The 27,690-nt window shown below is 37.8% G+C and overlaps 1 protein-coding gene across 2 annotated transcripts in view; it reads right to left on the reverse strand.

The window, feature by feature from the left end:
* Cntn5 (contactin 5) overlaps positions 1–27,690 on the reverse strand; it is a 1,228,807-nt gene that overhangs the window by 896,822 nt on the left and 304,295 nt on the right. The gene's annotated exons all lie outside the window — the stretch shown is intronic.

The following is a 27,690-nucleotide window of genomic DNA, read 5'->3' on the forward strand; positions in this document are numbered from 1 at the left end:
GTCTCAAAGACTAAGGCGAGGGGTGATTGATCAAAGCACTCAATACTGTCCTCAAGCCTCACCTGAACACACACACACACACACACACACACACACACTTTCTCTACCTCTTTTTCAGGGAACATACAGAAAAATCCTTGGTATTCACATTCTGCCAAGTACACAGGTGATCCCTGGATTTGTGGAGGACATGACTGAATCTTTTTCTACTAATCAAATCTTTAAATGTCCAGGTTTAATACGCAGGCATGAGCATGTTGTTGTGTGGCACGTGATCCCCACCATGGAAATCAAGGCTGGTTCTCCTAGTCAATGTTCTGTTTTAGGTGGTTAGCAGGAGCTGTTGTGCAAGTCATTTGCAGTTATGAAATCTCTGCCCCAGCAATGGAGGGTTGTATGCAAATTTCAGCAGTTGTTACAGTTCAAGGAACCCATTCTGGGCTCCTCAAGGAAGCTTCAGCTCTGTGGTGTACAGGGTATCACAGCATGAAACAAAGTTTCACTTTTTGAGGGATTGCTGGACAAAGCTTGTGAAAGTTTCCTGAAAGGAATACATTTTCTTTTCTGGTTATTTTATAGATTTATATCACAATGCATGCCCCCATCTGTGGCCTTCTCTCATTGAATAAGAGCCTACATGCTTAGTATCCACTTTCTCAAATTAATATTTCTAAAGATTTCTTTTCTGAGTTTTCATGATTACTTTTCTTTCCTTTCTTTGGAGTAAGTAGCTGAACCTGGCATGTCCAGTTACATGACCTCATGCTTAGGTTGAATCTAATGCCCGGAAAAGATATTCGTGAGAAGTTGTTATGGAATCTTTAGGAGTATGACATAGTGAAAGATTCTAGTTCACTGAACTAATGCTTCTCTTTGGGATTGAAAGTCTATGAAGAAGTAAAATGTTAATAGATGTATTAAAATAATTAGCTACCTTTATGAGATATTATGAAATGAGAAATACAAAGAGCATTGAGGCCAGATAACACCAGGGAGTATGTCGTCAAGGCTTCCCTGAGGATGCAGCTCGGATATGACTCTGCCAGAGGAAAGAGAAAATTTAAGGGCACTTATCAAGGTCTTGGTGCATTTGCTTAAGCAAGTGAGAGTATTTTAGACTTATGAGATAAACAAAAATTTGTATTTTCTATTATTTAAAGACTAAAAAACTCTAGCCCTGCAGCACATTAGTTTGACAAGAGTCAAACTCACACAGAGAATAGTTTATGTTCGGGTTGGTTTCTTCCAGTCTTCTACTAATGGTTTCAGTATTCTGTTTTTTAAAATCAACATAAAAACACTCAAAGATTAATTCTCTCTCTCTCTCTCTTTCTGTCTCTCTCTCTTTCTCTCTCTCACATACACACACCATTATGATTGTATTTAAATTTTAAAACACTAATTTGTGTGACCAAGTTTTATACCATGGCTTTAAATACATGAGATAATCATGTTATAAAGAGAAAAGTGTTGTTGGGAGTTACAGTTTGGAAAATTAAGGTTTGGTATATTGGCTCTGTGGCTTTTAGGCTTGTATGTAGGCAGTTATCACTGCGGAGAGCTTGCTGTCTTTCACATAGTAGCCATGCTGTGATAAAAGACAAAAAAGGGAACTTGGGCCCTACCCTCTCCCTCCTTGAGAGGAATCTTGATTCTCTTCATCACCAAAGACACTCTAAACCCTAAAACAGTTCCTGGCAGATAGAGATAGTCAATAAATATTTAGCCTGGCAGATGTAGTTACTCAATAAAAATCCTGTGAATAAATGAACTCATAAATTTTGTGAAATGGGAAAAGACCATGGGCTATTGGATTCTTAAAACCCGAATTTTCACTTCATTCTCTGGCTAAGTTTTCACAGACAAACTCCAGTTTTCTCAATTGCATTTGAGATAATTTATTAATGCATTTACTAAGATGTACTTGGGATATTTATATTCATACCTAAAAATTAAAAAAAATTAGCTGAGAGGAACTTACAATTGAAATATAATTTGAGAGAACACACAACTGTAAAATACTCCATAGTTCTGTGGATTAGCAGAATGATCCCAGTGATGATCAAGGAACCAGTGTAATTCAGTCAGTACAAAGCGGATCTCAGGATCTCTGCACTGCTCAGAGGTGGACCATAATGGTTGTGTTACCCCAGCTTGAGTGGATATCAGAGAGGCTCTTTCCTGGCTCTGCTTGGCCTTCTCTTTCTCTTTTTTGCTATAAGTAGCAAACTTCAAATAATTTCAGTATACATTGCCTGTTCTTCTGAAGGATTTCTAAATCTCATGCCTGCCCTTGGTTTATTTTAGGACCCAGTGTTCTTTATTGAGACCTGCACTTTCTGAAATCCCTCCTTCAAGGAAGGTGGCCTCTATCTGGAGACTCTCCAGGTATCTGAAAGTGATGGTATGATCTCTGGGAGAAACTCCCCTGCTAGTAGAAAACTATGCCTCTGAGAACTACATCTTCCCTAACAGGTCACTGTTTTTACAGTAGCCCACAGGAGAGCTCAACATCCTTACAGCCTCAGTTGTTCTGAGTTCAATTGTTGTGCCACACTGAAATTGCCTTAATAATTGAGGAGAGGTGTTTTGTTTTGTTTTGTTTGTTGTTGGTGGTGGTTGTTTGTTTGTTTTTGCCTCTTTAACATTGTCTGATACAAGTTTTGCTTTGAGAGCTCATGTCACATGGTAGGAATTTAATAACCAGGGTAAAAGAAGCAAGTTATTTTGTGTCATAAGTACTCACTTAACTGAGAACAACAAAAATCAACACTTTTGAAAATTATACATGTAAAATCTTTCATACAGAATGTGGCTGGCATAGTATGTGTGGGTTAATTATTAACTAATGTAATAAAATCAAACAACATCATGTAAGCATCTCTTAAACCTGACTGTTTGGGGAATTAAAGATAAACCTTATGTTCTCATAATCATTTGAAAGTTAAAATAACTGTGAGCATTTAAAACTAATCTAGAGATATACTTATTTTCTGTAGGCTGAGAGTCCCTAGCAGCATCCTCAAGGGTATGCTAGAATGACCCAATAAAAATGAAGTTTTTACAATTACTCTGAATTGATTGATCCAAGGGACTTTGGGAATAATAAAATAGAATAATGACAACAAAATTAATTAGTTTCCTGTCCATCTGATTTGCACAATATCATTGCCATCTCAGTTTTTGGCAAGCACTTCCGTGCCATCCCAATCCCTCACAGAGCAGCTGTGAAGGAGAACTTGAAAAGTCTCTCCTGCAGCCTTCCATCAGCATGTAACAGAGGCATGTTTCCGAAAGTGCACTTTAGGAAACAAGATAGTTTCTTGTCAAATTCACTGGTTTTTTTTTGTTGTTGTTGTTGTTGTTTGTTTGTTTGTTTTTTTATGCCAGGGTTATCACATTAGATAATTTGAAATCCTCGTATTTCCTTTGTAGAATATGATGTTTTACTAAATATTTGAGAATTTTATTAAAAACTTACATTGTATTCTTTGATTTTACTTATTCTTTGAGAATTATATACAATATGTTTTGATCACCCTATTTTCTCTGTCCCAAATTTTGCCAGATCCTCTCTTCTCCATACTCACCTAACTTTACATTCTTTCTGAAACACAAAAGCAAAAGCAAAAGTGTAACTTGCACACACACACACACATACTCACACAGGAGCACACACACAGACACACACAGACACCCACACAGGAACACACATGTGCACGGTGCTCTGGAACCAGAAGTGATAAATGTTAAGGAGACTGCCAGACACAGCAGGGATGATGGACTTATGAATCACAGAGGCTGTGACAGCACAAACAAGACCTACCTAAGCTCAAGGCAGACAATATCCCAGGATGGAGAATGGGAAGTGTGAGCAGTGTCACAATATTCCAGCCCTAGCCAAGAACCTATGTACACACAATGTCTCTTGACCGCGTCCATCCCGATTCCTTTCCCTAAGTCCTCCAAATCCACCCCTCACTTTCCAACTGTATGCCCCCCTCCTTGGTCTCTTTTAAATCAGCCACCGAGTTTAGGCTGCACAGAGATGTATGGGTGTGAGGACATCCACAACCATCTTAGAGAAGCCACAGCTATAAAGAAAATCTTCTAGCACCATCACCTCTCTTTCTCTTTTTCTTAAAATGTTCAGCTTTTGAGATGCACAGTGGGGAATTAGTGTCAAGCCATTCAAATTTCCCTTTAAATCTCTCTCTTCTTTAAACTTTCTCTCTGTGTTGACAGAGAATAAATGGTGTCCTGTAGAACCATGGACAATGTAACTCACCGATTTCAAAGAAACCCTGATGTTCTACTTTTCATATTAAATCAACAAATCTCTTACACAAACAAAAGTGTGACTTAAATGCAGAATTCCAGGTAATAACCCTTTTTTTCCACCTACAATTACATACAATAGCTGTATGTTACCTTATATGCTCTACAATATTCTCCCAATTCTAGAAAGAAACAATGTTTAAAAGAATCTTTTCTCAGCAATTTTAACTCCAATTTCAGGACTGAACTTCTTATATTCATACAGTCTCTTCTTGGCAAGACTACAGTTAAGATTTTTGCATGTTTCGTTTTCAAAAGATTTAAAAAACATTTTTAAATTAAAATTTTATTTTTTATATTAATTACAGTTTATTTACTTTGTATCTCAGGTGTAGCTCTCTCTCTCTCAATCCCTCCCAATCCTACCCTCCCTCCCTCATCTCCTTCCTGCCCCACTCTAAGTCCACTGATAGGGGAGGTCCTCCTCCCCTTCCATCTGAACCTAGCTTATCAGGTCTTTTTAAGTCCTTGAGTTCTTTATATATTCTTGATATTAGCCTCCTGTCAGATGTAAGGTTGGTGAAGATCCTTTCCCATTCTGTAAGCTGTCGTTTTGTTCTGACGAGTGTCCTTTGCTTTACAGAAGCTTTTCAGTTTCATGAGGTCACATTTATTGATTTTTGCTCTTAGAGTCTGTGCTGTTGGTGTTCTGTTCAGGAAGTTGTCTGCTGTGTCAATGAGTTCAAGGCTCTTTGCCACTTTTTCTTCTGATTTTCTTCAGATTTAATGTATCTGGTTTTATGTTGAGTTCTTTGATACACTTGGAATTTAGTTTTGTGCAGGGTGATAAATATGGATCGATTTTCATATTTCTGAATGTAGACATCCAGTTGGGACAGCACCATTTATTGAAGATGCTGTCTTTTTTCTATCGAATAGTTTTGGCTTCTTTGTCAAAAATCAGGTATCCATAGGAGTGTGGATTTATTTCTGGGTCTTCTATTTGATTCCATTTATCCACCATTCTGTTTCTATGCCAGTACCATGCAGTTTTTATTACTATTGCTCTGTAGTACAGCTTGATATCAGGGACGGAGATTCCTCCATTTGTTGTCATACAGGATTGTTTTGGAAATTCTGTTTTTTTTTTTTTTTTTTTTTCATATGAAGCTGAGAATTTTTCTTTCAAGTTCTGTAAAGAATTGTGTTGTTATTTTGATGGGCATTACATTGAATGTGTGGATTGCTTTTGGTAGAATGGCCATTTTCACAAAGTTAATCCTACTGATCCATGAGCACGGAAACAAATAAAAACCATTTAACGTTCATGAATAGTTTTTAAATGGCCCATTTTTGTGTAATCACGTAGCATAATTATCAATTTTGTGAAAGTGGTCTGAGAGGAGGGCAGCCCATATTCTGAGTGACGAGGCAGGCTCTGTCACACAGCAATTGCACTGCAATGGTTATTTTTCTGGTCACTATGCTTAAAAACTTAGGTGATTAAATCCTTGAAAAGCATTTCAGCACTGGGTGATTCAATCCTCTCAGGTAATTTTAAAGCTTTAAAAACATTATGCCATAAAACATTTTAGTATCTGATTTTATTGAATAAAAAACAAATTATTTCTCCAGCATATGAATATCCCACATCTAGGAAGGGCTCCGTTGCTCAATAATCAGTAGAACAGCATCAAGACACTTCTTATTGGCCAAGCCAAGGAATCTGCTGTATGTCACTAAGCAACATTCAGAGTAACTTCCCGCTTTCTATTATTATGCAAAATGCATTCAGGACCAGAAAAGCACACTGAGAAAATTACTCCTCTGGTGAGATATTTTGACACAGAAAATATTTCTTCGTCAAAGATGAAAAGCACCTTGTCACTCACTTCTAATTACTGGCTGCTTTCTGCAAGTGTGGTGACGTCACAGGGCATTGAAAACACATATAGCTGTAGACAGTATGTCAGACCTCAGCAGGGTCTGAGGTCCTGAATGCAGAGGCTATTTTTAATTGTAACTATTAATCTTTCCTTAAGGAGAAAATAAGACGTTTTCTCTTCTGCATCTCTACTATTTCATCTCCGTGTAAATGGAGACCTTTCTCATCTTTGGAGATATCTGTGGCATCGAATCATAATGATTGCCCTCATTCAGATTGCAGGAATTGATCTAAAGAGTTGTAAACTTATTAAACATTAAAATAAAGTGTATCCTCCTTTGTGTTTGTGATTAATATGCCTAACCAAATGTTCTGGGCAGGGACACAGCTTGTGAAGGCTGAAGAGAGAGATGCAAAATTACTCACCACATATGAAAACTATTTCTAAAAAATAAAATCCGGGTCAGGAGCTTAAGAGAAAAAGTTCCCATAGAGGGGGTCAGGGAACAGAAAAAGCAGCACAACATCACTGATGTGAAAGCATTCAGTATCACTGAGGTTTTCAGTCATTCCCCCTTTGACTTGAATGAAGGGCTCAGAGCCTCTACTGAAAGGTTTGCTAAGGTTAATGTTGAATGGGCTGGGGGCAGGGCTCAGGGCTCAGGGCTGGGGGACTAGGGACTTTCGCTTGGAAGCATAAAGCTGACAATACCACTACAGAAACTTCCTCTATTACTCTTTCCATTATTTTCACTCTGAAAGAAAAGACTAAGGAAAGTATGTCTGATAAATTCCCGTGAATAGAAGGGGGATAACGGGCCTTGCTATTAGCTTGTCATCTGTTGATCTGTCATTTCTATTTCAAGTACATTTTACTACGTTTATTTTAAAATGCATAATATATTCACCCAATTGCTTATATGAATGTGTGTGAGAGAATGAGAGGAGAGAGAGAGAGAGAGAGAGAGAGAGAGAGAGATTGTCTATTGGAAACAACAAGAATTGGAAACAGGTGCATTCTGAAGAAGCAGGTGTTATTTCCAAATGATCTCCTTAATCTAGGGCCAGAATCAGACCTAAGCCTCGGGTAATCAATTTCAGATACCAAAGAGCACGAGTTCGGATAGTTGGAATGGAAAGATGAATAAGTAAGATCACTTGCTCACGTGCAGTTGTGATGCTGGATGACCTTTAGGTAACTCAAACATCCTCTTCCTTCTCCCGACAGGTTCTATGAGGCAGTGTGCCCAACAATCTCGACCAAAGTCTCAGAACAGGTTTGTTCTACACTGATTTCTAAAAGCAGGATTCTGAAAATCCTAATTTAGCTGTTGTAAAATGCTCACTCTTCAGTTAGGGAATGATAGTTCTGCTATAACAGCGATGAGGACGGGGTATCCAATCTTAAATGCACAGGACTACATTATGAAAAACATACATTGCCACACTTTAAAAACATATGTTTCTGGAGGATGGGTTACTAGGAAATATTACACAAGGGCAAAATCCTACGAAATAAGGTTGGAGAGCAAAATGAAGATGGCAATATGGTTGACACAGAACCTGTGGTTTCTCTCTCTCTCTCTCTCTCTCTCTCTGTCTCTCTCTCTCATTTAAAAATATTTTGGCCTCTTATTCCATCTTTGTTTAAGTGTCCAGTCTTTTCACCTAAGTAAAGAAATGTCTCCCAAGTAGGAAGTCTGAGTTTGATTGTTTTGGTTTTTTTTTTTTTACCCTTAAAGGTCATCTTTAATCAGCTTCCTGAGTAATTTATTGAATATGCTCAATTCACCACATTAGAGGACCACTTTGAACTTTTCAGTAACACATTTGGGTCCTTTTAAAAAATGCATGTATGTGTATGCATGCCTAATGTGTGTACAGACGTACATGTGTGCTGTGTGTAGAGAGGATGCGTATGTGTACTGTGTGGACAGATGTGCATGTATGTGTACTCATGTGCATACATGTTCTTGCATGTGGTGTCTAGTGGTTCCCCACTATATCTCCGTAGTTTATTTTTTGAGACAGTATCTCTCAATAAACCCAGAGCTAATAGCATTGCTCAGTCATTGGCTAGTAATCTACTTGACTGTGCTGTCCCTCCAGCGTTGGGGCTACGGATGTGCATGGACATGGAATGGCTTTAATGGGATCGGAAGCTAAGTCCTTATGCTTCAGTGGCTGGGCAGGCGCTTATTGTCTGAGGCTTTTGCTCAGCTCATACCTGCAAATCCTAAAAGGACAAATTTTGAGGAGTAGAAATGCCCTCCTTTACACCTCCCCAGGGTTCATTAAATCCTGCACAGGGCTGTCAATCTCAGCATTTCTCTCTTTTGAAAAACTCCGCTATTGTGCCTAAGCATTTAATCATGTGACAAATGAGAGTAGCTTGTTTTTCTTGGTTTGTTTTCTTTTCTTTTGTTTTGTTTTCAAAATTTTGGGGCAATCATGTTTAAAACAGAATGAATCTTTTCACTAAATCTTTGTTTTAGCACGGGTGGACTCTAGGGAAGGTGTCGCATTCTGTTGAACAGTGCTTGTCCACTGGACTGAAGTGACTAAGAAAAGGCTAGATCTTACCCTCATCTGCCTGCTCAGTCAGCTCTTCTACTCCCTCTGTGTGAATTCCAGATGAGGGTCTGGCTTTCCCTCAGCAGGGAGTCAAGGCTTATGTGATAACATTAAACAATATTCTGAGTACTTCCGTGAAGAAAATATGCTTAATGTATCTTAGAAAAGTTTGAGTATTAGCATTTGGTGCCAATCCTATAAGCACTGGAGAATATGAGTGAAAAGATAAACTTATTTGTGTTGTAATTTGTGATACTTCAGGATGTTAATATAACATACTGATACTTCTAAGCTTGGCAAATAAGCCATCTAATTTAGTTAAATCCATCTAATTAAGAAATAAACATAATTAGCACATTAAACAAAATCTTAATTCACAGGGTTTTTTTTTTTTTTACAAATTTTGCATGATTCGTGAATGTTACTCACTGTTATTTCACTCCCCATCTTTTCAATGCACACTACATACTTTAAAATACTAATAAATGGTCTATGCTTGATTTTAAAAAGCACAATTATCTGGGAATTTTTTAAATATCTTGTACTATGCTTAAATCATTTTATAATTATAATTTCATTTATTTTTTCAGACACATGAGCAAAAAGAATTCTTTTTTGTGTTATTCAAAGAGAGAATATAGCTGGGGGATTTTGAGGGTGGGGGTTGAGCTAAAAATATGACTCAAGAGTTTAGCTCTTGCAGAGGACTCAGTTTCAGTTCTCAGCACCCACAAGGAAGCTTGCAATCATCTGTGCTTTCCAGGTCCAGGTGATCACACACTCCTTTCTGGCCTCAGAAGGCATACAACACTCAGGCAAAATATTCCTAAAAGGAAAAGTAAGTAAATCTTTATAGAGTAAAATACAGAACAAATTAACTTTTTTATTTTATTTATTTATTTATTTTGCCTTTTTGAGACAGAGTTTCTCTGTGTCGCCTTGGCTATCTTGGAACTCTCTCAGTAGAACAGGCTGGTCTCAGAGTCAGATATCTGTCTGCCTTAGACTCCAGAGTGCTGGGATTAAAGCTGTGTGCTACCACAGCTTGTCAATAAATAAGTCTTAAAAACAGAATGCAGATAGTGTTCAGTGGGATTGAGCTTATTCTTTGTTCTCAGATCCTTGTTTCCCATCTGTTACTGCCTATTTTTTTTGTCCCATTGACATAGACCAAGGCCATGGGATTTGCCTTGATCTCTAAACTACAATCAAGAAAGATGAATTTAGGCTAATTCCTAAGAAATGTTTAATAAAATCCTTTAGGTCCTGTCTTATTTTCTATTCCAAGAACTATTATTGTTTATTTTTTTCTTCTTATTATTATTATCATCATCATTTATTACAACTTATTCAATTTGTATCCCAGCTGTGATTCCCTCCCTGTCTTCTCCCATTTCCATCCTCCCTGTCTCTTCTTCCCCTACAACCCACCCCTAATCCACTGATAGGGAAAGTAAAAAGTACTCCTCCTCTTCTATTTGACCCTAGCCTATCAGGTCTCAATAGGACAGGCTGCATTGTCTTCTTCTATGGCATGGCAAGCCTGCACTTCCTAGGGGGAGGTTATCAGAGAACTGGCCACTGAGTTCATGTCAGACACAGTCCTGCCCCCCTTATTAGTGAACCCACTTGAAAACTGAGCAACCTATGGGCTACATCTGAGCAGGGACTTTAGGTCCTCTCCATGCATGGTCCTTGGTTGGGGTATCAATTTCTGTAGGGGCCCCTGGGCCCAGTTTATATGGCTCTGTTGGTCTCCTTTTGTAGCTCCTGTCCCCTCCAGGTCTTTCTGTCTCCCCTTCTTTCATAAAGTTTCCTGTACTCTGCTTAAAGTTTGGCTATGTGTCTCAGCCTCTGTTTCTATACCTTGATCAATAGAATCTTTCAGAGGACCTCTGTGATAGGGCCCTCTGTCTTATTCCCTGTCTTTTCCATCTTCTGATATCTATCCCATTTGCTCTTCTGAATGAGGATTGAGCATCTTCCCCAGGGTCCTCCCTCTTGTTTAGCTTCTTTAGAAATGTAAACTTGAACAACCACTTTGAAAATCAATCTGGGGCTTGCTCAGAAAAGTAGGAATAGTGCTACCTCAAGATCTAGCTATATACTCTTAGTCATGTATCCTAAATATGCTCAACTTTACAACAAGGACATTTGCTCCACCATGTTCATAGCAGCTCTATTTGTAATAGCTAGAAGCTGGAAACAACTTAGATGTCCCTCAACCGAGGAATGGATACAGAAATTGTGGCACATTTACATAATGGAATTCTACTCACCAGTTAAAAACAAATAAATCATAAAATCTGCAGGCAAATAGATATAACAGAATATCCTGAGTGAGGTAACCCAGAAATAGAATGACACACATGGTATATATTCATAAATGGTTATTAGTCATATAATATAGGATAAACATACTAAAATTTATACTCCTAAGGAAGCTAAACAACAAGCAAGACCCTAGGGAAGATGCTCAATCCTCATTCAGAAAGATAAATGCGATACATCAGAAGCAGGAGAAGACAGGGAGCAGGACAGGAGCCTGCTACAGACAGCCTCTGATTCTACTGATTGAGGTATCGAAGCAGAGGCTGAGACTTATAGCCAAACTTCGGGCAGAGTGCATAGATAACAGTTTTTATTCATTCGTGAATGAAAATGGGTTGAGATAGCTCATGGTGTTAACTGAATAGAATCTGCAGCTCTGAGTTCAAATGATACTTCCATCTGTGGCCTTGTAACTAAACTTTGGACAAATTCTTTAATGTTGTCAGTTGTCTTTTGATATATGCAGTTAAGCTGAAAAATATTTTAATTGGTTATTAAATTGCATGGTTTTATACTACATTAATTAGGACAAGCACAATGGTACAGTGGATGAAAAAACCTTTGGCCAGACCTAATAGCTTGTGTTTGCTCTTTGGGTCCTGCATGGTTAAAGGACAAACTGACCCTAGTAAGTGACAATCATTGTGAGTACGTATGCATAAGCACACACAAACACACACACAACAAACAAATCAATATAATAAAAAATTTAAATATGGTATAAACGATAGGTCTGAAACTCAGAGACAGAGTGCTGCTGGGCTTGTACAAGGCTCTGGCTTCATGGGCAGCTGGGAGACCTGGGGCTTGGCAATTTATATCAACTGTTATTTCCTTCTATTGCACTTGGCAATCTTAACGTTTCCTGTTTCTTACTGATCTAATCATAATCCTTTCATATTTTCAAATGTTGAAGTAAGACAGTCTTTAAAAATAGAAGCTTAATTTAATACCAAATAAAGAATCTAATTATGCCCTGAATCAAATCACACCAAATAAGAGGACTCATTTACTTCAGTAATAATTCCATTAATATGGCTAACTAAACAGAATTTAATTGTTGTGTGTTCTCATGAAGATTCATCAAATGTGATTCTGTTTTATACATTAAAAGGCAATATTATATTTGTGAAATACTAACTACCCTAAAATTACTATTAAAGGCAAACAACCTAAGAAGATCGTTAGAAGCAGGAATAAACCTTCCTGAAAAGTGTTTGAAAAGGAAATCATTTGTCTGACCTTTGTAAGTGATCAGTGCTGATTGTAAGAAGAGTTATGCATGGAAGGAAGGACTGTCAACGTCCTCACATAAAGCTGGAAATGTAGGTTTGGATGAATGACTTGACTAATCTGAAGTGAAGGTAAGTACTGTCGACTTTATTTTTTTCAACCATAAATCACAGATCACTATTGACACTGGTTTCCAGGTAATGCCTGTTCACTGTACAGTGTTCACTCAGGAAGCATCCACTCTTAGGATCAACTTGATCCATTCCATCACATGATTTTTTTTTTGAGTTTTGGAAATGTGTTTGCTTGAAATTGTTTCTAACACTGCAGCGACAAAACCACGTAAGATGGATTATGATTATTTTTTTGCAGAATCATTTCATTTCATGTGAAAAACGTCATTATTGGAATTTAAAAACTTTTTATTAATATTATCTTAAACTAAAACAATCACATCATTTCTCCAATTCCTTCTATTCATTTTAAACCTCCTCCATGTCTCTCTCTTGCTCCCTCTCAATTCGTGGTCTCTTTTTCTTTAAGTATTACTATCATATATAGCTATATAAATAAACAAATATGTACATACAGCCTGATAAATCCCTTGGCTGTTGCCTGTATGTGTGTGGCTTTAGAGCTGGCCAGTTCTTATTAGATAAACAATTTGAAGCCTCATTCCTGGGGAAAGCTGATTCTCTCTCTTAGCAGTCATTAATTGCCAGGAATATTTTGTTATAAATTTGAGAGTATTCTTTTGAAAGAAAATACAAGTGTCAACCACATAAAGCATGTGCTCAAGCAGCAAGAATACAGTAGGCAAACAATGTGTGTGTGTATTCTGATAAGTACTGAGGAAAAAAAAGAATGTAAACATGCTGGTCGACTAAGAATCACTCACATTTCAGAATGAGGTTCCTCCCTGCCTTCAGCACCAACAACCCACCCCCATTTTAATATTTTCCCCATGTGCACACTTCATACCCACTATGAAACCCGTTGTCATGGTCTGGCCTGTCACAATCTCCAGCCCTGCTCAGAAGCAGCCATTTTGTGTCTCTCCTCAATAAATTGCTTGCGTGAGAACGGTTGAGTACTGTGGATTTTGTGACATTTCTTGGCTCCCAATCACCAAGATTCTCTTGACATACAAAACTCTTTCACTTGAGATTGTATGAGTTGACATTTAAAAGAAAATTATCAAAGAATCTCAACCTTAATCACAAAACTCAGATATCTTCTGAGGAAAAGAAGAGCAGAGGAGGCTTGCCAGTTTCTCAAAGGATATGAACGCTAACTCTTTGCTTACTTGAGTCAAGAAAACTCACTCTCAGGTTTTTTTCACATGCTGACAATTCAGAGCTAAGGATAAAAGTATGCTTACAGGTAAGACAGAGGAGCTCACTATCAAATGAGTAAATAGATTAGACTTTCCTTCTGGCCTGCTTTCAGACAATCTTCAAATCAGTAGCTGATGACAATGAGATTAATGTTTTCCCATTATTGGGTCTAAAGGAAACTACTTTCTCATGGTCTGGCACCTTCCCATTTCTCTCTATCAAAGGATCCACCTACATATTTCTCAGAGGTAACTATCATGCTAACCTCCAGGATTCCGCAGAATCACAAACACCTGTTACACATCCAGGCTGGCATCCAGGCTCTTCTCACTCCTCTGCCTGCCCTAGATTTCCCAGCTCACTTTTTTTCCCTCCCCTGACTTCTCATTCCCATGTAACCCTGCCATTTTGACCACTCACTGTCTCTTTTGCCTTTCTCTCTTTGTTCTCCTCTGTCATTCTCTGCCTCTTTGTCTCCTCTCATGGCCTGGGCCTGTCTGCTAGTAATACTTAGCTCACTGTTTTCTCTCCCTGTTCTGGACTCTTCCAGATACTTCTCCATCATATCTATGATAAAAACCTTTTCCTCAAAACAAACATGGAGTAGTCACTCTCTCACTGTATAGACTCAGGACATTCTATGAACTTATTGCAAACTTCAAAAAGAAGATGAGAATGAGTTAGATATGTCATGTTTAATTTTTATTGTTTTTGTTTTTATTATTGTTGTTCTGATTTTTTTGAAAAACTTTCCAAAGCTATATGATGTCAGCTGGAGAAAAATAAGAGGACTCAACATTTTAGTAGATCTGACATTTCATGATTAAATTTCTCTTTCCATGTACATTTTTGTTACTCTTATGTAAATGGAGAAATACAAGTCAGAAAAAAATAAAAATATTGTGCTGAAGAAAAGGCACAATAAAACCCATCTCAGCTATATCAATACTCCCAATACTTAACAATACCTGCCTGTGCATGAGACAGCTAACTTATACAGAGATATTCAATCTCTAGCAACCATCTTAGACAGATAGTGTTTATTTCCTGATACTTTTTGTAGCAATGTAAGAATCAGGTGACACTACAGTTTTCCAGAAAACAGACCCCATGGTAGCATAGATTCCTTGGGCACATTAGTCTTCCTAGATATCCACACAGCTCTCCAGTACAAGTCTGACATATTAAATAATAATAATAATAAAAAACAACCAAAAACAGACTTTATTTTTTGTAATGCCAGGATGTAATGTATCAATCTGTGCAGAAGAACATTGTCTCAAGTACTTCCTTATTAATGACATTCGGCCTGTCATTGTCATATACTTTAGATTTCAACTTCTCAGGCAGGAGAAAAGTCTTATTTGACAAGAAAGCAAAAAGAAATGTTATAACCCTTTGTTACGTTCTAATCTGGCAGTATCCCAGGTAGATATTTTAACTGTACATTTTAGAGCTCAACACTCAAGTGCATCAAAAGCTGAGAGGATCCTTGACAGGTGCCTCATCTGCTTGTCCAGAGGACAAGAATGGTGATTGTCATCTCTTGCCACTTTTGACTCAAATGATAACCTCAGTAATATTGAACTTCGTATTTTCAGACATGATTCATAGAGTGCTTTACTGGAGAAGCAGCAATATTTCTTTCAGTCTGGTATGAAGAGCAGCTTACTAAACTGAGGCCCTAACAAACACAACCATGTTTCAATGTTTCCTTGTTTAAATGATAAGCTACTTTATAAATTGCTGGTGGTCATTTTGCTAGCTATTTAAAACACTATCAATTAAATGCAGGAGTAAACTTTTTAAAATTGTTTAATTTATTACAATGTATTCACTTTGTATCCCAGCTGTAGCCCCGCCCCTCATTACCTCCAATCACGACAGCCCTCCTTCTCCCATGTCCCTTCCAAGTCCACTGATAGGGGAGGTCCTCCTCACCTTCCAACTGAAATATATACACCTAAAGAGGCTAAGCAAGAAGGAGAACCCTGGGTAAGATGCTCAATCCTCATTCAAAAAGGCAAACCTTGGAAGGTGGAGAAAACGGAAGAAGACAAGAGCATACCACAGAGGGCCTCTGAAAGGCTCTACCCAGCTGGGTATTAAAGCTGATGCTGAGACCCATAGACATACTTTGAGCAGAGTGCAGGACATCTTATGAAGGGAGGGGGAGATGAAAGACCTGGAGGGGACAGCATTTCTACAAGAAGAGCAAGAGAACTAAAAAATCTGGCCCAGGGATCTTTTCTGAGGCTGATACTCTAACCAAGAACCATTCAGGGAGATAACCTAGAACTCCTGCAGAGATGTGGCCCATGGCAGTTCAGTCTCCAACTGTGGTCCCTAGTAAGGGGAACAAGGACCACCTCGGACATCAACTCAGTGGCTGGCTCTTTGATCACCTCCCCCTGAGGAGGTAAGGCAGCCTTACCAGGCCACAGAGGAAGACAATGCAGACAGACCTGATGAGACCTTATAGGAATAAACTTTTAACCTTAAAGTAAATCGTGTAAGTAAAGATACGTGGATGGCTTGATTTCTACTGAAAATAGTTTTTTCTTATTTGTTCACTAAGATTTTCACCAGCTGTGTGCCTGAGCTTGCTCAAGGCTATTAGCATCTAGATATCAGAGACCCTTTCTTACTCAGTGATGAGGAAGCAATGTGGTAGAATGGGGGAAGAAGACAAAGGTTAAACTTAGAAGATATTTTTGGCCTGTGACAGGTAGCAGAGTCATACTTTCCAAAGACTGGTTTATGTAGCTAGTCTATCAAATCAGGATGTTGGAATCTTGTAAAACCTGCAGAGATGCTCAAGTATTAAAAACCTCCACTGGAAGACCAGAGATGTAGTACTTCAGTCTAGGGGCTGAGGGAGGAGTGGTAACCGATATCTAGAATAAATATACGTATCTTGGTGGCCAGAAATGTAAGGTAGAGAAATTGGGAAGTGCATGACAGAGAAACCACAGAATATTCAAAATTACCATGAAGTGATGATTTATTACTAAATATGCTGCCATTAGGAAGTGAGTGAGCTCATGAACTCACTGTTGTATGATAGATCTGCAGCCTTTGACTTTGCCTCCTAGTTTCTACTTTACATGTTCAGGTGATGGTGATAACCTAGAGAGTGAACTGTAAATGCCCAGAATGGAAAAAGAAATACCCAAAACATCATGGCAGAATTAATTAAAGCAAGATTTTTTTTTCAAAAATCCATGTGCATGCATTGCCTCCCCCTAAGGTGGCGTGGTGTGTAAGAGATTAAGCACTGGATGTAAGGAAGACCAGACTTTCAGAGCTCAGGATTAGGGAGTTTTCAAATAGAGGATTTGGTAGGCAAAATGGGAGGATTACAGGAGCAGAACATAAGCATAACAAGTTAGACTTAGTGACTTCCTGAAGCAAAGATATGGTTGCAAGGTGGGTATAAGAAGCTAGTCACAATAACAGGTAGTCGTAACCAGGTAATCATAACAAGGTAGTCATAGGCAGTTATGCAACTTTTTGAAAGAAAGGTAGGGTTGCAAGATGGTTATAAACAACCTTTTGAAACAAAGACATGATAGCCAATCCTGGGGAAATCAGTACAGAACAATTTGTATTTAAGGTTATAGGAGGAATCTAGTCCAGTCTGTAAGCAACTAAGGTTTGATCATAAACAGGAATGAACCTAGTTTGTCTTTACTAGAAGATGGCTTCTAAGCCTAACTGGATGAACTCTAGGTCTTCAGAATGAGTTGAAAATGTACAAAATGCAAAGTAGGAGGCATTATACACATTCTTTCCTACTATTATTCCTATTAGTATTTATTATCTAAGCATAAAAAATTTAGGTTATTTATGTTTATTCTTTCATGTTAAACAATTCCATTCCTGTTGTCTACTTTTCCATTATTTTTCAGTTGTATATACTTAAACCCTTGCAGATTGCTACTCTCATTTTTTGAATCACATATGCCATTTTTTGTTGTTGTTCAAGAAGTAATGAGAAACTAAATCACACAGTACATACTTTTGGGACCAAGGTTTTGTCATATATCATTCCACTTCCATGTTTTTAAAGTTATTTAAGCCTGTAATGCATTCTGAGGCTTTCCTACTTTTGTCCATTACAAACACACCTGTAATGTGTACTTTTCTGCATCCTTCATACACATCATCTGTCACAGGGAAATACTCAGGAATGGAATGGCCTATTTATAGTGTGTTCTATATTTAGCTTTAAAAAAAAATCTTAAGGTACTTTTTCTGAATTTACTGGACTATTGTGTACTCCTATCAGTAACAAGTGAGAAAGTTCTAGCATCTATTATCTTATGGCATACCACCAGTTTCTTGTAGATAGATGTATGTTTGCATTCATGCATAGACATTTGTGTGTACACATGGGTGTGTATGTGAAGTTGATTTTGTCCCTAGTGGCTTTTTTCCCACGTAAGCATTCTTGAAACATAAAAATCAAATCCTGGGGAAAGCAGAGCACATGATCACATATCATTTATTACAGCTAGATAGGTTTAATTATTAAAAGCAACAATTATTCACTTTTACTGCTGGTCATCAAAATACCGAGTCTAACTAGACATAAATTAGCAATGCACTTTTAAAACAACCTATTACTGCAAGGTAGTTTCTCCAGGTTTCCGTCATCATCACTCTAATCATGCATGAAGATAGGCTTCAGGGCACTCTGATCTGACCCAACCACATGTAAATGAAAATGAAACGATTTTGTTCATATTGGATGCACTTCTAGAAATGGGGAAACCAGGGTTATGCAGTATGTGGGTTATTCTAGACTGCTTGCTTCCAAAACATACATATGTCATTGCTTTAACAAATACCCGTGCAACTATCCATCTGTCAGTCCATCCATGTATTTTAAAAAATATGTAAGTATTTTGTGTGATGCTAATATTAATGGATAACTTAACACAGCCGGCAATTGCTTAAGAGACAAATTTGGGTATTTCTTTGAGAAATTATCTAGACTATTACCAGGTAGGAATGCCACAGTAACTGTGGACAGCACCATCCATTGCTGAGCTCCTGGACCTAGTGAAAAGTGAAAAGGAGCTGATAACTGTTACTCAACTTTCTCTGAATCCTCCCTGAGGAAGGAATGGGATCAACTGTCTCAAGCTCCTGCAGTAACTCTCCCAACTGTGAGTCAGAATGATGCATTCCTTCCATCTTTTATTGGTATTTATCACAACAGCAGGAAAGGTGACTGGTACACACTATTTCAATTAACATAATCATAAATTTTCATACTGATTTTAACCCTCTTTCAACTCATATTTCAGAAGGAAAGACACTTCCATTTTCTTCCATATCCAGATGGCCTCACCCAGACCTGCTGCCATTCCAAGTGTTCAGTTCCCCCAAATGAGCCATTACATCCTGGTGCATCTAAAATAAATAAAGGTTAAAAGATCCAAGAAGCAGGACCATATGCTCAAACATGTTGTGTATAACTTGGAAATAGTAATGTCAGGGCAGAATCAGATTATATATTGCTTGCCAAAAAAAAAAAAGAAAAAAAAAAAGAAAAGAAAGAAAGAAAGAAAGCCTGAACAAAGTTTAAGGGGAAAAAGATGGTATTGTCCTTTGGCCAGGAATGTAAGCAGTAATTCCCTTACAGGTAGTGGAAAAAAGACTCAGCAACCAACCACCAGTCTACCACAGCTTTTGTCTAACCGATAAAACATAAACCCAAAGCCTGACTGGGGAATGTGTCTTGGAAGGTTTGGGTTTCTCGGTGTTATTTATAGACAGGATTTATCCCTAGACCTCCTTCTTGTCACATATTGTTTATATGAAACTGAACAATAGTCACACACGAACTCTGTACATCTCCCTTATTCTCTAAGTTGTTGTTAGGTTTCTAACAATAGCCGACATAATCTAGTGTCCATGTAAATTACTGCTACACTATATTGCTTAGATCATAAGGATGAGAATAATAGAAAAAATAATTTCATAGCCTTTATTTTTAAGCTTTAGCTGTGGTAGATATTGAATACAAGGCCATATGCATGCTAGGCAAATCCTTGCCAGATAGTTTTGATCCATGTTTATTTGAATCCAAAGACATGAAACTCATGATTACAAAGAGATAACCATGTATTAAATATTACCCTGAAAGCCTCCCTTTGCTTAGTTCATGTTCAAAGCCTCTTTTCCAATGGAGTCTGTACTCCCAACTCCATATTAGACTTCTCTGTTTTATTTATATACAGAGCTTTCTGCCTTTGAATGGCCATGTAGTTTATTTGGTTTGGTTATTATTAGGTAAGCCTACTAAAAACTAAACTTTTTATAACAAAACTAGTTCCTTCATGTTTTGTTAATTTGCTTCATTCATTTGCTGAGCCTGTGTCTCTCTGTGGAATGCAGCTTGAATGAGAGAGTATGAAGCCTATTTAGGGGCTCAATGGGCCCTATCGCAAAGGAAATATTTATATCAGCACATTTTTTTAGGGCGTTGTCAAGGGCTAAAATTTGAATGATCTAAAACATAAATCTTCACTCACTAGAGTTTTCAAGAGGAGGAACATTACAGGTATAATATTCTAGATATTTGACTTAATCAACAAAGGCAGGACCAAACAATAGGTACCGGTCAGCTCAGTTCAATTACCATTAACTTAGTCCATACTCGCTGGAGGTTCTTGAATGAATACTAAGTTCCAGGCACTGTTGTGCTATGTGCAATGTCTCACTTCTTCGTTAAGCCAAATGCATGAGGCAGAGAGTTCGTATAATCTGCCTGGGGATTTGTACTTCTAGTTTCATGTCTATGAGTGTGTCATAGCATTTCAAATTCAGTCACAACCCGTTTATTCACTGAGCTGCATCACTAAACTATAACAGCATGCAGGCCACATGCCCAGTGTCAAATCTAGGATTATCGCTGCTTTTACTTTTCTCTAACTGTACAAATAAGTGCCCATCATTGGATACATGAGTGATATAAGGCTTAGATTCTATTCTACATTTCCAAATGAAGAAATGCTTAGTCCTTTACTCCCTGGAAATTAATGTAATTCGCATAATAGGAGACCAATCATACATGCACAGAAAAAAACACAAGATCACATAAAAAAGATAGCTGTTAAGAAATCTGTGTTTTCTTATTTGGGAAGCATGTAATCATAGTCATTGTTAGGCTAATGAGTGTCACAATCTTATTTTCCATGCCTCTCTCTAAGATCAATCCATTTTATTTTTTAAATAAAAGTAAAAACACAAGATTAAGTAAATGTATAACAAAAGTAATCAGTGCATATAATGTTTGTTTATGAACTTGCAGCTACGTGACAATTCCATTACAGATCCTTCAGTGTGCTTGGTAAGGAAGTGGGTAGGAGTTTCTATTTGTAGAACTCTGGCTTACCTATTTTATCTTATTTTTCCCCCAAATAATGTAAATGCTGGTGACACTGTGTGGAATATAAATTGTGACCATTACTTGAAACGTGTGGTCAATAGCCCAGCAGATGCCTCAGTCCGTAAAGGACTTGATGTGCAAGCATGTCTGCTTGAGCTCAGATACCCAGCACTTGTGTAAAAAGATGGATACAGTGGTTGAGTCTGTAATCTCAGCCCGAAGAAGCACCATGGTCCATCTGCATGGCCAAATAAATGCAGTCCATATTCAGTATGGCCTTGTCTCTGAGAATAATGTTGAGAGCAAGTGAGAAGATAGGAATGCAGTGATGTTAGTCTCTGGCCTCCATTTGTACTGTACTATACAAACACACACTGTTTCACACACCTGCATTAATACGTACATTTATCACACACACATGTAGTCAGTGCCTAGAGCTTTTTTTTCCCCCCCCACAAATTAAACTGCCTCAGATTTGGAACAATTGTAGACATATTTAAAAAGAAATCTCTTCATTTATGTTTTGACTCTCACAGGGTTATTTCATGAAAATAATTCATTTGATGACTAAAATTTGAATTTACATAGTTCAAGAGATTCTCCATTATTGGACTATATTACTAAAATAGACTTACACTGTCTCCTGAAAACACACAGCTTCAAATTCCAGGGTCTGGTGTTTGACACTGGGCATGTGGCCTGCATGCTTTTACAGTTTAGTGACACAGCTCAATGAATAAACAGGTTTGTGACTGAATTTGAAATGTTAAGACACAAAGACTCATATTTATGAAGCTGGAAGTGCAAATCCTTAAGCAGATTATTTTGAACTCTTTGCATCATGCATTTGTTCTAATGAATAAGTGAGACTTTGCACATAGTACAACAGTACCTGGAACTTAGTATTCATTCAAGAACTTTCAGTGTGTATGGACTAAGTTAGCAGTATTCACAATAGCCAGGATATGGAAAAAAATAGATGCCCACCAACAAACTAAAAGGTGGTACATCTACACAATGGTACATTATTCAGTTGTTAAGAAAAATAAAATCATGAAATTCATAGCTAGACGGAGAGAGCTGGAATTAATCATTCTGAGTGAGGTAACTAAGGTCCAGGAAGATAAACATTGAATGTTCTCCCTCTCATATATATATATATATATATATATATATATATATATATATATATATATGTGTGTGTGTGTGTGGTTTCTCCTGTGTGTTTTAATAATACTGTCACTATCATGACAAGGATTGTACCTAATAATTAAAGCCACCCAATTAATCTCCTGAAATTGAGATCCTCAAATATTATCAGATCAGAAAACATGACTTTACTGTAAGAATCTGTAGTAGAAACACATTCAACCACAGCAGATGGCTATGTGCAAAAAGTAAACTTTGGCATCATTTCTTAAAAGACATAGCAAAGACCAATTGGTAGAAATTATCAAAATAAAATTTGTAGAGCATCCATTGTTTAAGGGTTAGTGCTCTAGACTCTAATAAAAATCAATTGTAAATATGCTAAAATATAAATTGCACCATAGAATTATCTATTTCATGAGATGTGATGACTTGGGGGTGTTTTATTGAAATTTGAAGTATCACACAAATGGAGCACTCTCTTGTCATTTTGGAATGCTTTTTCTTCTGCAATGTTAGAATTGTAGGGCAGAAATGTCCAATGTGTTGCTTTTGTTTTTGAAATAGGGGTAGCTGCCCCCACAAGAAGACAGATCCAGTTAATGCTTACACAGTTCCACGGCATGGCTTATCTTTACAGAGTGTCAAACCATATGAGATATGAGCAGCCTAAAGTAGAAACACAAAATCTGCTTAGAAACAAACAATTAGAAAGCATATGTGAAGATCCGAAAGCCGTGATTTGGAGATGACTAATATTTTGGTCTGTGTGTTCCAGCACTGACAATAATTTTCTGTTTGCAGAAACACCCGCTGAAGAGTGTGTTTTCAGACAGTGTGTAGCTTCGGTTATTCCCAAACTCTCCGTGCGGAACCCCAGTTTGAAACTTCATAAACCACTGAGCTAGAGAACAAAAATCCCAACTACCTGGAATCCCACAAGACCCAAAAAGATGATCCATACTCACTGTGCTGGGATACACACACTGTGTTATAAATATAAAATAGCCCAGAAACAAATATTATCGTAGAGTCACTTATCCACACTGCACTAAATTCATCATTACCTCTCCAAATAGCAAAGCAAGCTCTCCCTTCTGAGACAGTCTTCTTTGGAACCTATGACCTGGTAGGCATGCCTCTTTACTGTGAATAATACCTATGTCTTAAAGGAGATGGAAGCTCTGTATCAGAACTTAGTCTTCTACATCTGTACTTACAGAAAGCTTTATTGACTGGAAGAGTTGAACATGATTTTGCTACAGGCAATCAAAAGCTCTTTTTCATCAAAATGTGTCAAGTCCACATTGAGCCCACAAGATAAACAAGGTTAGGGGGGAAAAAACAACAAAAACAAACAAACTCTTGCATGTCTGCCTTGTTTTGAGTCAGGTCCTTTTATTTCTGATCAACCTCAGTTGACCCTGCATGTAGAAGTTAATCGCCAAGAATGTCTTCCTACCTCTCCCATCTCATCCTCTGTGAAGACTGAAAGCAAAAGAATTATTGTAGCAAATCTGAAACTCCCCGGAATTCCAGGAACCTCAGGCTTGCAGTCAGATATGACCAGTCTCACATGAGAAAAATTGTCAGTTCTGGAGATGACTCACACGGGGCACACTGAAGAACATCATCTTCAGGAACAGGGCCAGTGACTGAAAGCTAGCAGCTAGCACGTTTCCATCTTCTTAGCTGATCACCATTTAGGACCCAGTGTTTGTTGCTTATTTGACAGCATCCCATACTTAATTTATCAGGCTTTCTTATAACTTACTTTATAGCTCAGGCTGACCTTGAACTTAGTGATCCTCCTGTCTCAGCCTCCCCAAGTGCTGAGATTAAAGTAAAATCAACCACACATGACTCAGGAACTGTTTAATTGTGCAAGTTTCTTCAGCATAACCCCAGTTCTTTCTCTATCCAAATCTGTGGCTTACATCAGTATTCTGAAAAGGAGCCTGGCAGTATCTGACCTCCTTATCTTTTCTCCTCAGTGTACATCAGGAATTGATTTTTTCCCAATCTCTGAGCTGTTAGGAGTCCTTCAAATGAGTGGTTGAGCCTAACCTGTTATGGAAAAAAAAAAAAAAAAGCACAGCCTTTTGCTTTAAAACTCTGGTTATGATTTGGACTAAAATTACCATGGAAAGTAAAAACAAAGCAAACAATAGTTAGAACATTAATGAACTAATGAGGTGGGATGTAGAACTTAAAATTTTATAAACTTATCTGATAATGACATTTTCTCTTTTTTTCTCAACGACAATATTTTTTTATAAAAGTTACCATTTTTTCTATTTAACTATTTTTTTCGGTTTTTTTTTATTTAACTAATATTATGGAAGCAAAATCAAAATATTTTTCTCTATCTATCCTGAAAGTGCTCAGTCACAATAGCTTTGGGTGGAACACATATGTGACTATGTATTTATTATATTTTAATTTCTACTCAGTGTTGAGTATTCTCAGACAAGCCATTTCACGTTTAGTATGGGACCCAATTGTCAGGATTGAGATACAAAGTCACTTTGCAGACAGCACTCCATATCTGTTAGTTACTTTCCTGGGTTCAAGCAGGTTGAAACTACAAATGGTACTTGGCACTGATGAGTCAATGTATCAAGGCTTATACTGACCCATTTCTTAAAAGCCTGTGTAGACATTGGATTTTCACATTGTTTCAAAGACATACAGCCTACACGTTTTGTGCATGACATTTGCATTGTATTGGGTATTAGAAGTATTTCAAAGGTGATTTAAATAAGTTTATGGAAGGACCAATGAGATGGCATTTTCTACCAAGCCTAAATAAGGCTTTATAACCAAAGCAAAGTTGTATAGTTATTTTATTCTTTACATATAAAAATACCAACAGCCTTAAGCAGCTTCATTAACATTCATTTTTATACCATTTATAAGGAACTTTTCTTAATAACTCCAACATCCAAGAATTAAACTGTATTTCTGTTTGTCCAATACACATTGTTTCTGGACAGTATTTTTTCCAATGCATATTTTGCAGTAGATAAAATGATAAACGAGCCATGATATTTCAAAAGAATAAATATAAAATCTAAAGATAGACATAAATCCTTCATGCGCATGATTCAAGTACTATATGGGAAACAGAAGAGACTCAACAAAGATATCTATAGTGTCATGTTAAAAAGTGGGAGAGTCCTTATTAAAGCATCAAGAAAAACATGCCTCAGCCCAATGTTGATATTTAGGATTGTGAGCCTAGCCTTTAATGGCTGAGCAGAGAATATTATGAAAGAAGAGGGAAATGAAAGACCTGGAGGAGACAGGAGCTCCACAAGATGAGCAACAGAAGCAAGAAGTCTGGTCACAGGAGTCTTTTCTGAGACTGATACTCCAACCAAGGACCATGCATGTAGATAATGTAGAACTCCTGCACAGATGTATCCCATGGCAGCTCAGTCTCCAAGTAGATTCCTTAGTATTGGGAACAGGGACTGTTTCTGATATGAATTCAGTGACTGACTCTTTGATCACCTCCCCTTGGGGCAGGGGGTGGAGGTAACAGCCTTACCTAGCCACAGAGGAAGACAATGCAGTCAGTCCTGATGAGACCTTATAGGCTAGGGTCAGAGAGAAAGGGAGGAGTACCTAGGAAGGGGTATGGGAGGAAAAGAGGGAAGGAGGATGGAATAGGGAGGGGACAAGGGAGGGGGCTACAGCTGGGATACAAAGTGAATAAACTATAATTAATAAACAAATTTTTAAAAAATGATTCTCCTAGGGGAAAGGAACCCCACATGGAGACCAACAGAGCTAACAAATATGGGTCCAGCAGGTACTGTAGAGACTGATGCATCAACTGAGGACCATACATGGAGAGGACCAAGAACCTCTGCTGGGATGTACCCCACAGGCTGCTGTTTCCAAGTGACTTCCCTAATAAGGGGAACAGGGGCAGTCTCTGTCTTCATGCTCTTTGGTCACTTCCCACTGGCAAGGTGTGACCTTAGAAGACCACAGAAGAAGAGGATCCAGGCAGACTTTATGAGAACTAATAGGCTAGGGTCAGATACTAGGGGAAGGGGACTTCCCCTATAAGTGGAGTAGGGGAGAAAGATTGTGGTAAATGGGAGAGAGTGTGGGACAAGGAAGAGATGAGGGAGAAAGATACAATCAGGATACAAAGTGAATAAACTGTAAACAATAATAAAATAAAATTTAAAAATAGATTTTATAAATATGAACAAAAAATAATTCCAATTTCACCACTTAAAAAAAAGAAAGAAAATAAAAAAATGATCTCCTAAATTCTAGCAAAAACTTCCTGAGCAGGTCTAAGAAGACAAAATAATTTTTGGATTCACTCATGTATACTATCATATCATCTGAGATTAGTGATTATTTGATTTTTTTTCCTTTTGATTTATACTGCTTTTATCTCCTTTAGTTGTCTTATTGCTCTAGCTAAGACTTTAAGTACTTTGTTGAAGAGATATGGAGAGAGTGGGCAGCCTTGCCTTGACCCTGATTTCAGTGGGATTGATTTAAGTTTCTCTCCATTTAGTTTGATGTTTGGTATAGGCTTATTTTATGTTATTTACTCTGTTTAGTATGTGCTCTGTTTCCCTGATTGATCTCCCCAAGACTTTAAACATGAATGGGTGCTGGATTTTGTCAAATGCTTTGTCGGCATCTAAAGGAGATGATCATATGTTTTTTCTCTTTTAGTTTGTTTATATGGTGGATACTCCAACCAAGGACCAGTCATGGAGATAACCTAGAACAGATGTCACCCATGGCAGCTTAGTCTCCAAGTGGCTTCCCTAGTAATGGGAACAGACCCTTTCTCTGACATGAACTCAGTGGCTGGCTCTTTGATCACCTCCCCCTGAGGTGGGAGCAGCCTTACGAGGAGACAGAGGAAGACAATGCAACAAGTTCAGATGAGACCTGATAGACTAGGGTCAGATGGAAGGAGAAGAGGACCTCCACTATCAGTGGACTTGGGAGGGACATGGGAGGAGAAAAGGGAGAGAAGAGGAGACTGTGAGGGGGCAAGAGAGGGGACTACAGCTGGAATACAAGTGAATAAATTGTAATTAATCAAAAAATAATAAAGAAAAAAGAAGAAGACAAATTAATAGCAGCTCTATACTACTGATTATATTGATTCCTCGGGCTGAATAACCTGTAAAAATCACTGAGTTACCTAAGAGGCAAGATAATAAGATCCTCTATCAGGAACTGGGATTGGTTTTTGGGATTTAGGTAAAGGCGCTCATCCGGGAGGAAATAGCCTCATACTGAGAGCACAATCTGGCAAGTTTAACCTAGACTTTTTTGAGGCTCACATTTCTTCCTTTGCCACCCATCAAGTGCAGTGAGCGCTCTACCTGAGTATCTAAGAAATTCATGACAGGAGTTCTCAGCATGCAGAACAATAATGACAAAAGTAAAGGAAAAGAAGGAAGAAGGAGGGAAGAAAAAAGACCCTATCAGGAACAGAGATTTTGGGTTTT

Source organism: Meriones unguiculatus, chromosome 1 (genome assembly GCF_030254825.1).
Source record: "Meriones unguiculatus strain TT.TT164.6M chromosome 1, Bangor_MerUng_6.1, whole genome shotgun sequence".
Classification (NCBI taxonomy): domain Eukaryota; kingdom Metazoa; phylum Chordata; class Mammalia; order Rodentia; family Muridae; genus Meriones; species Meriones unguiculatus.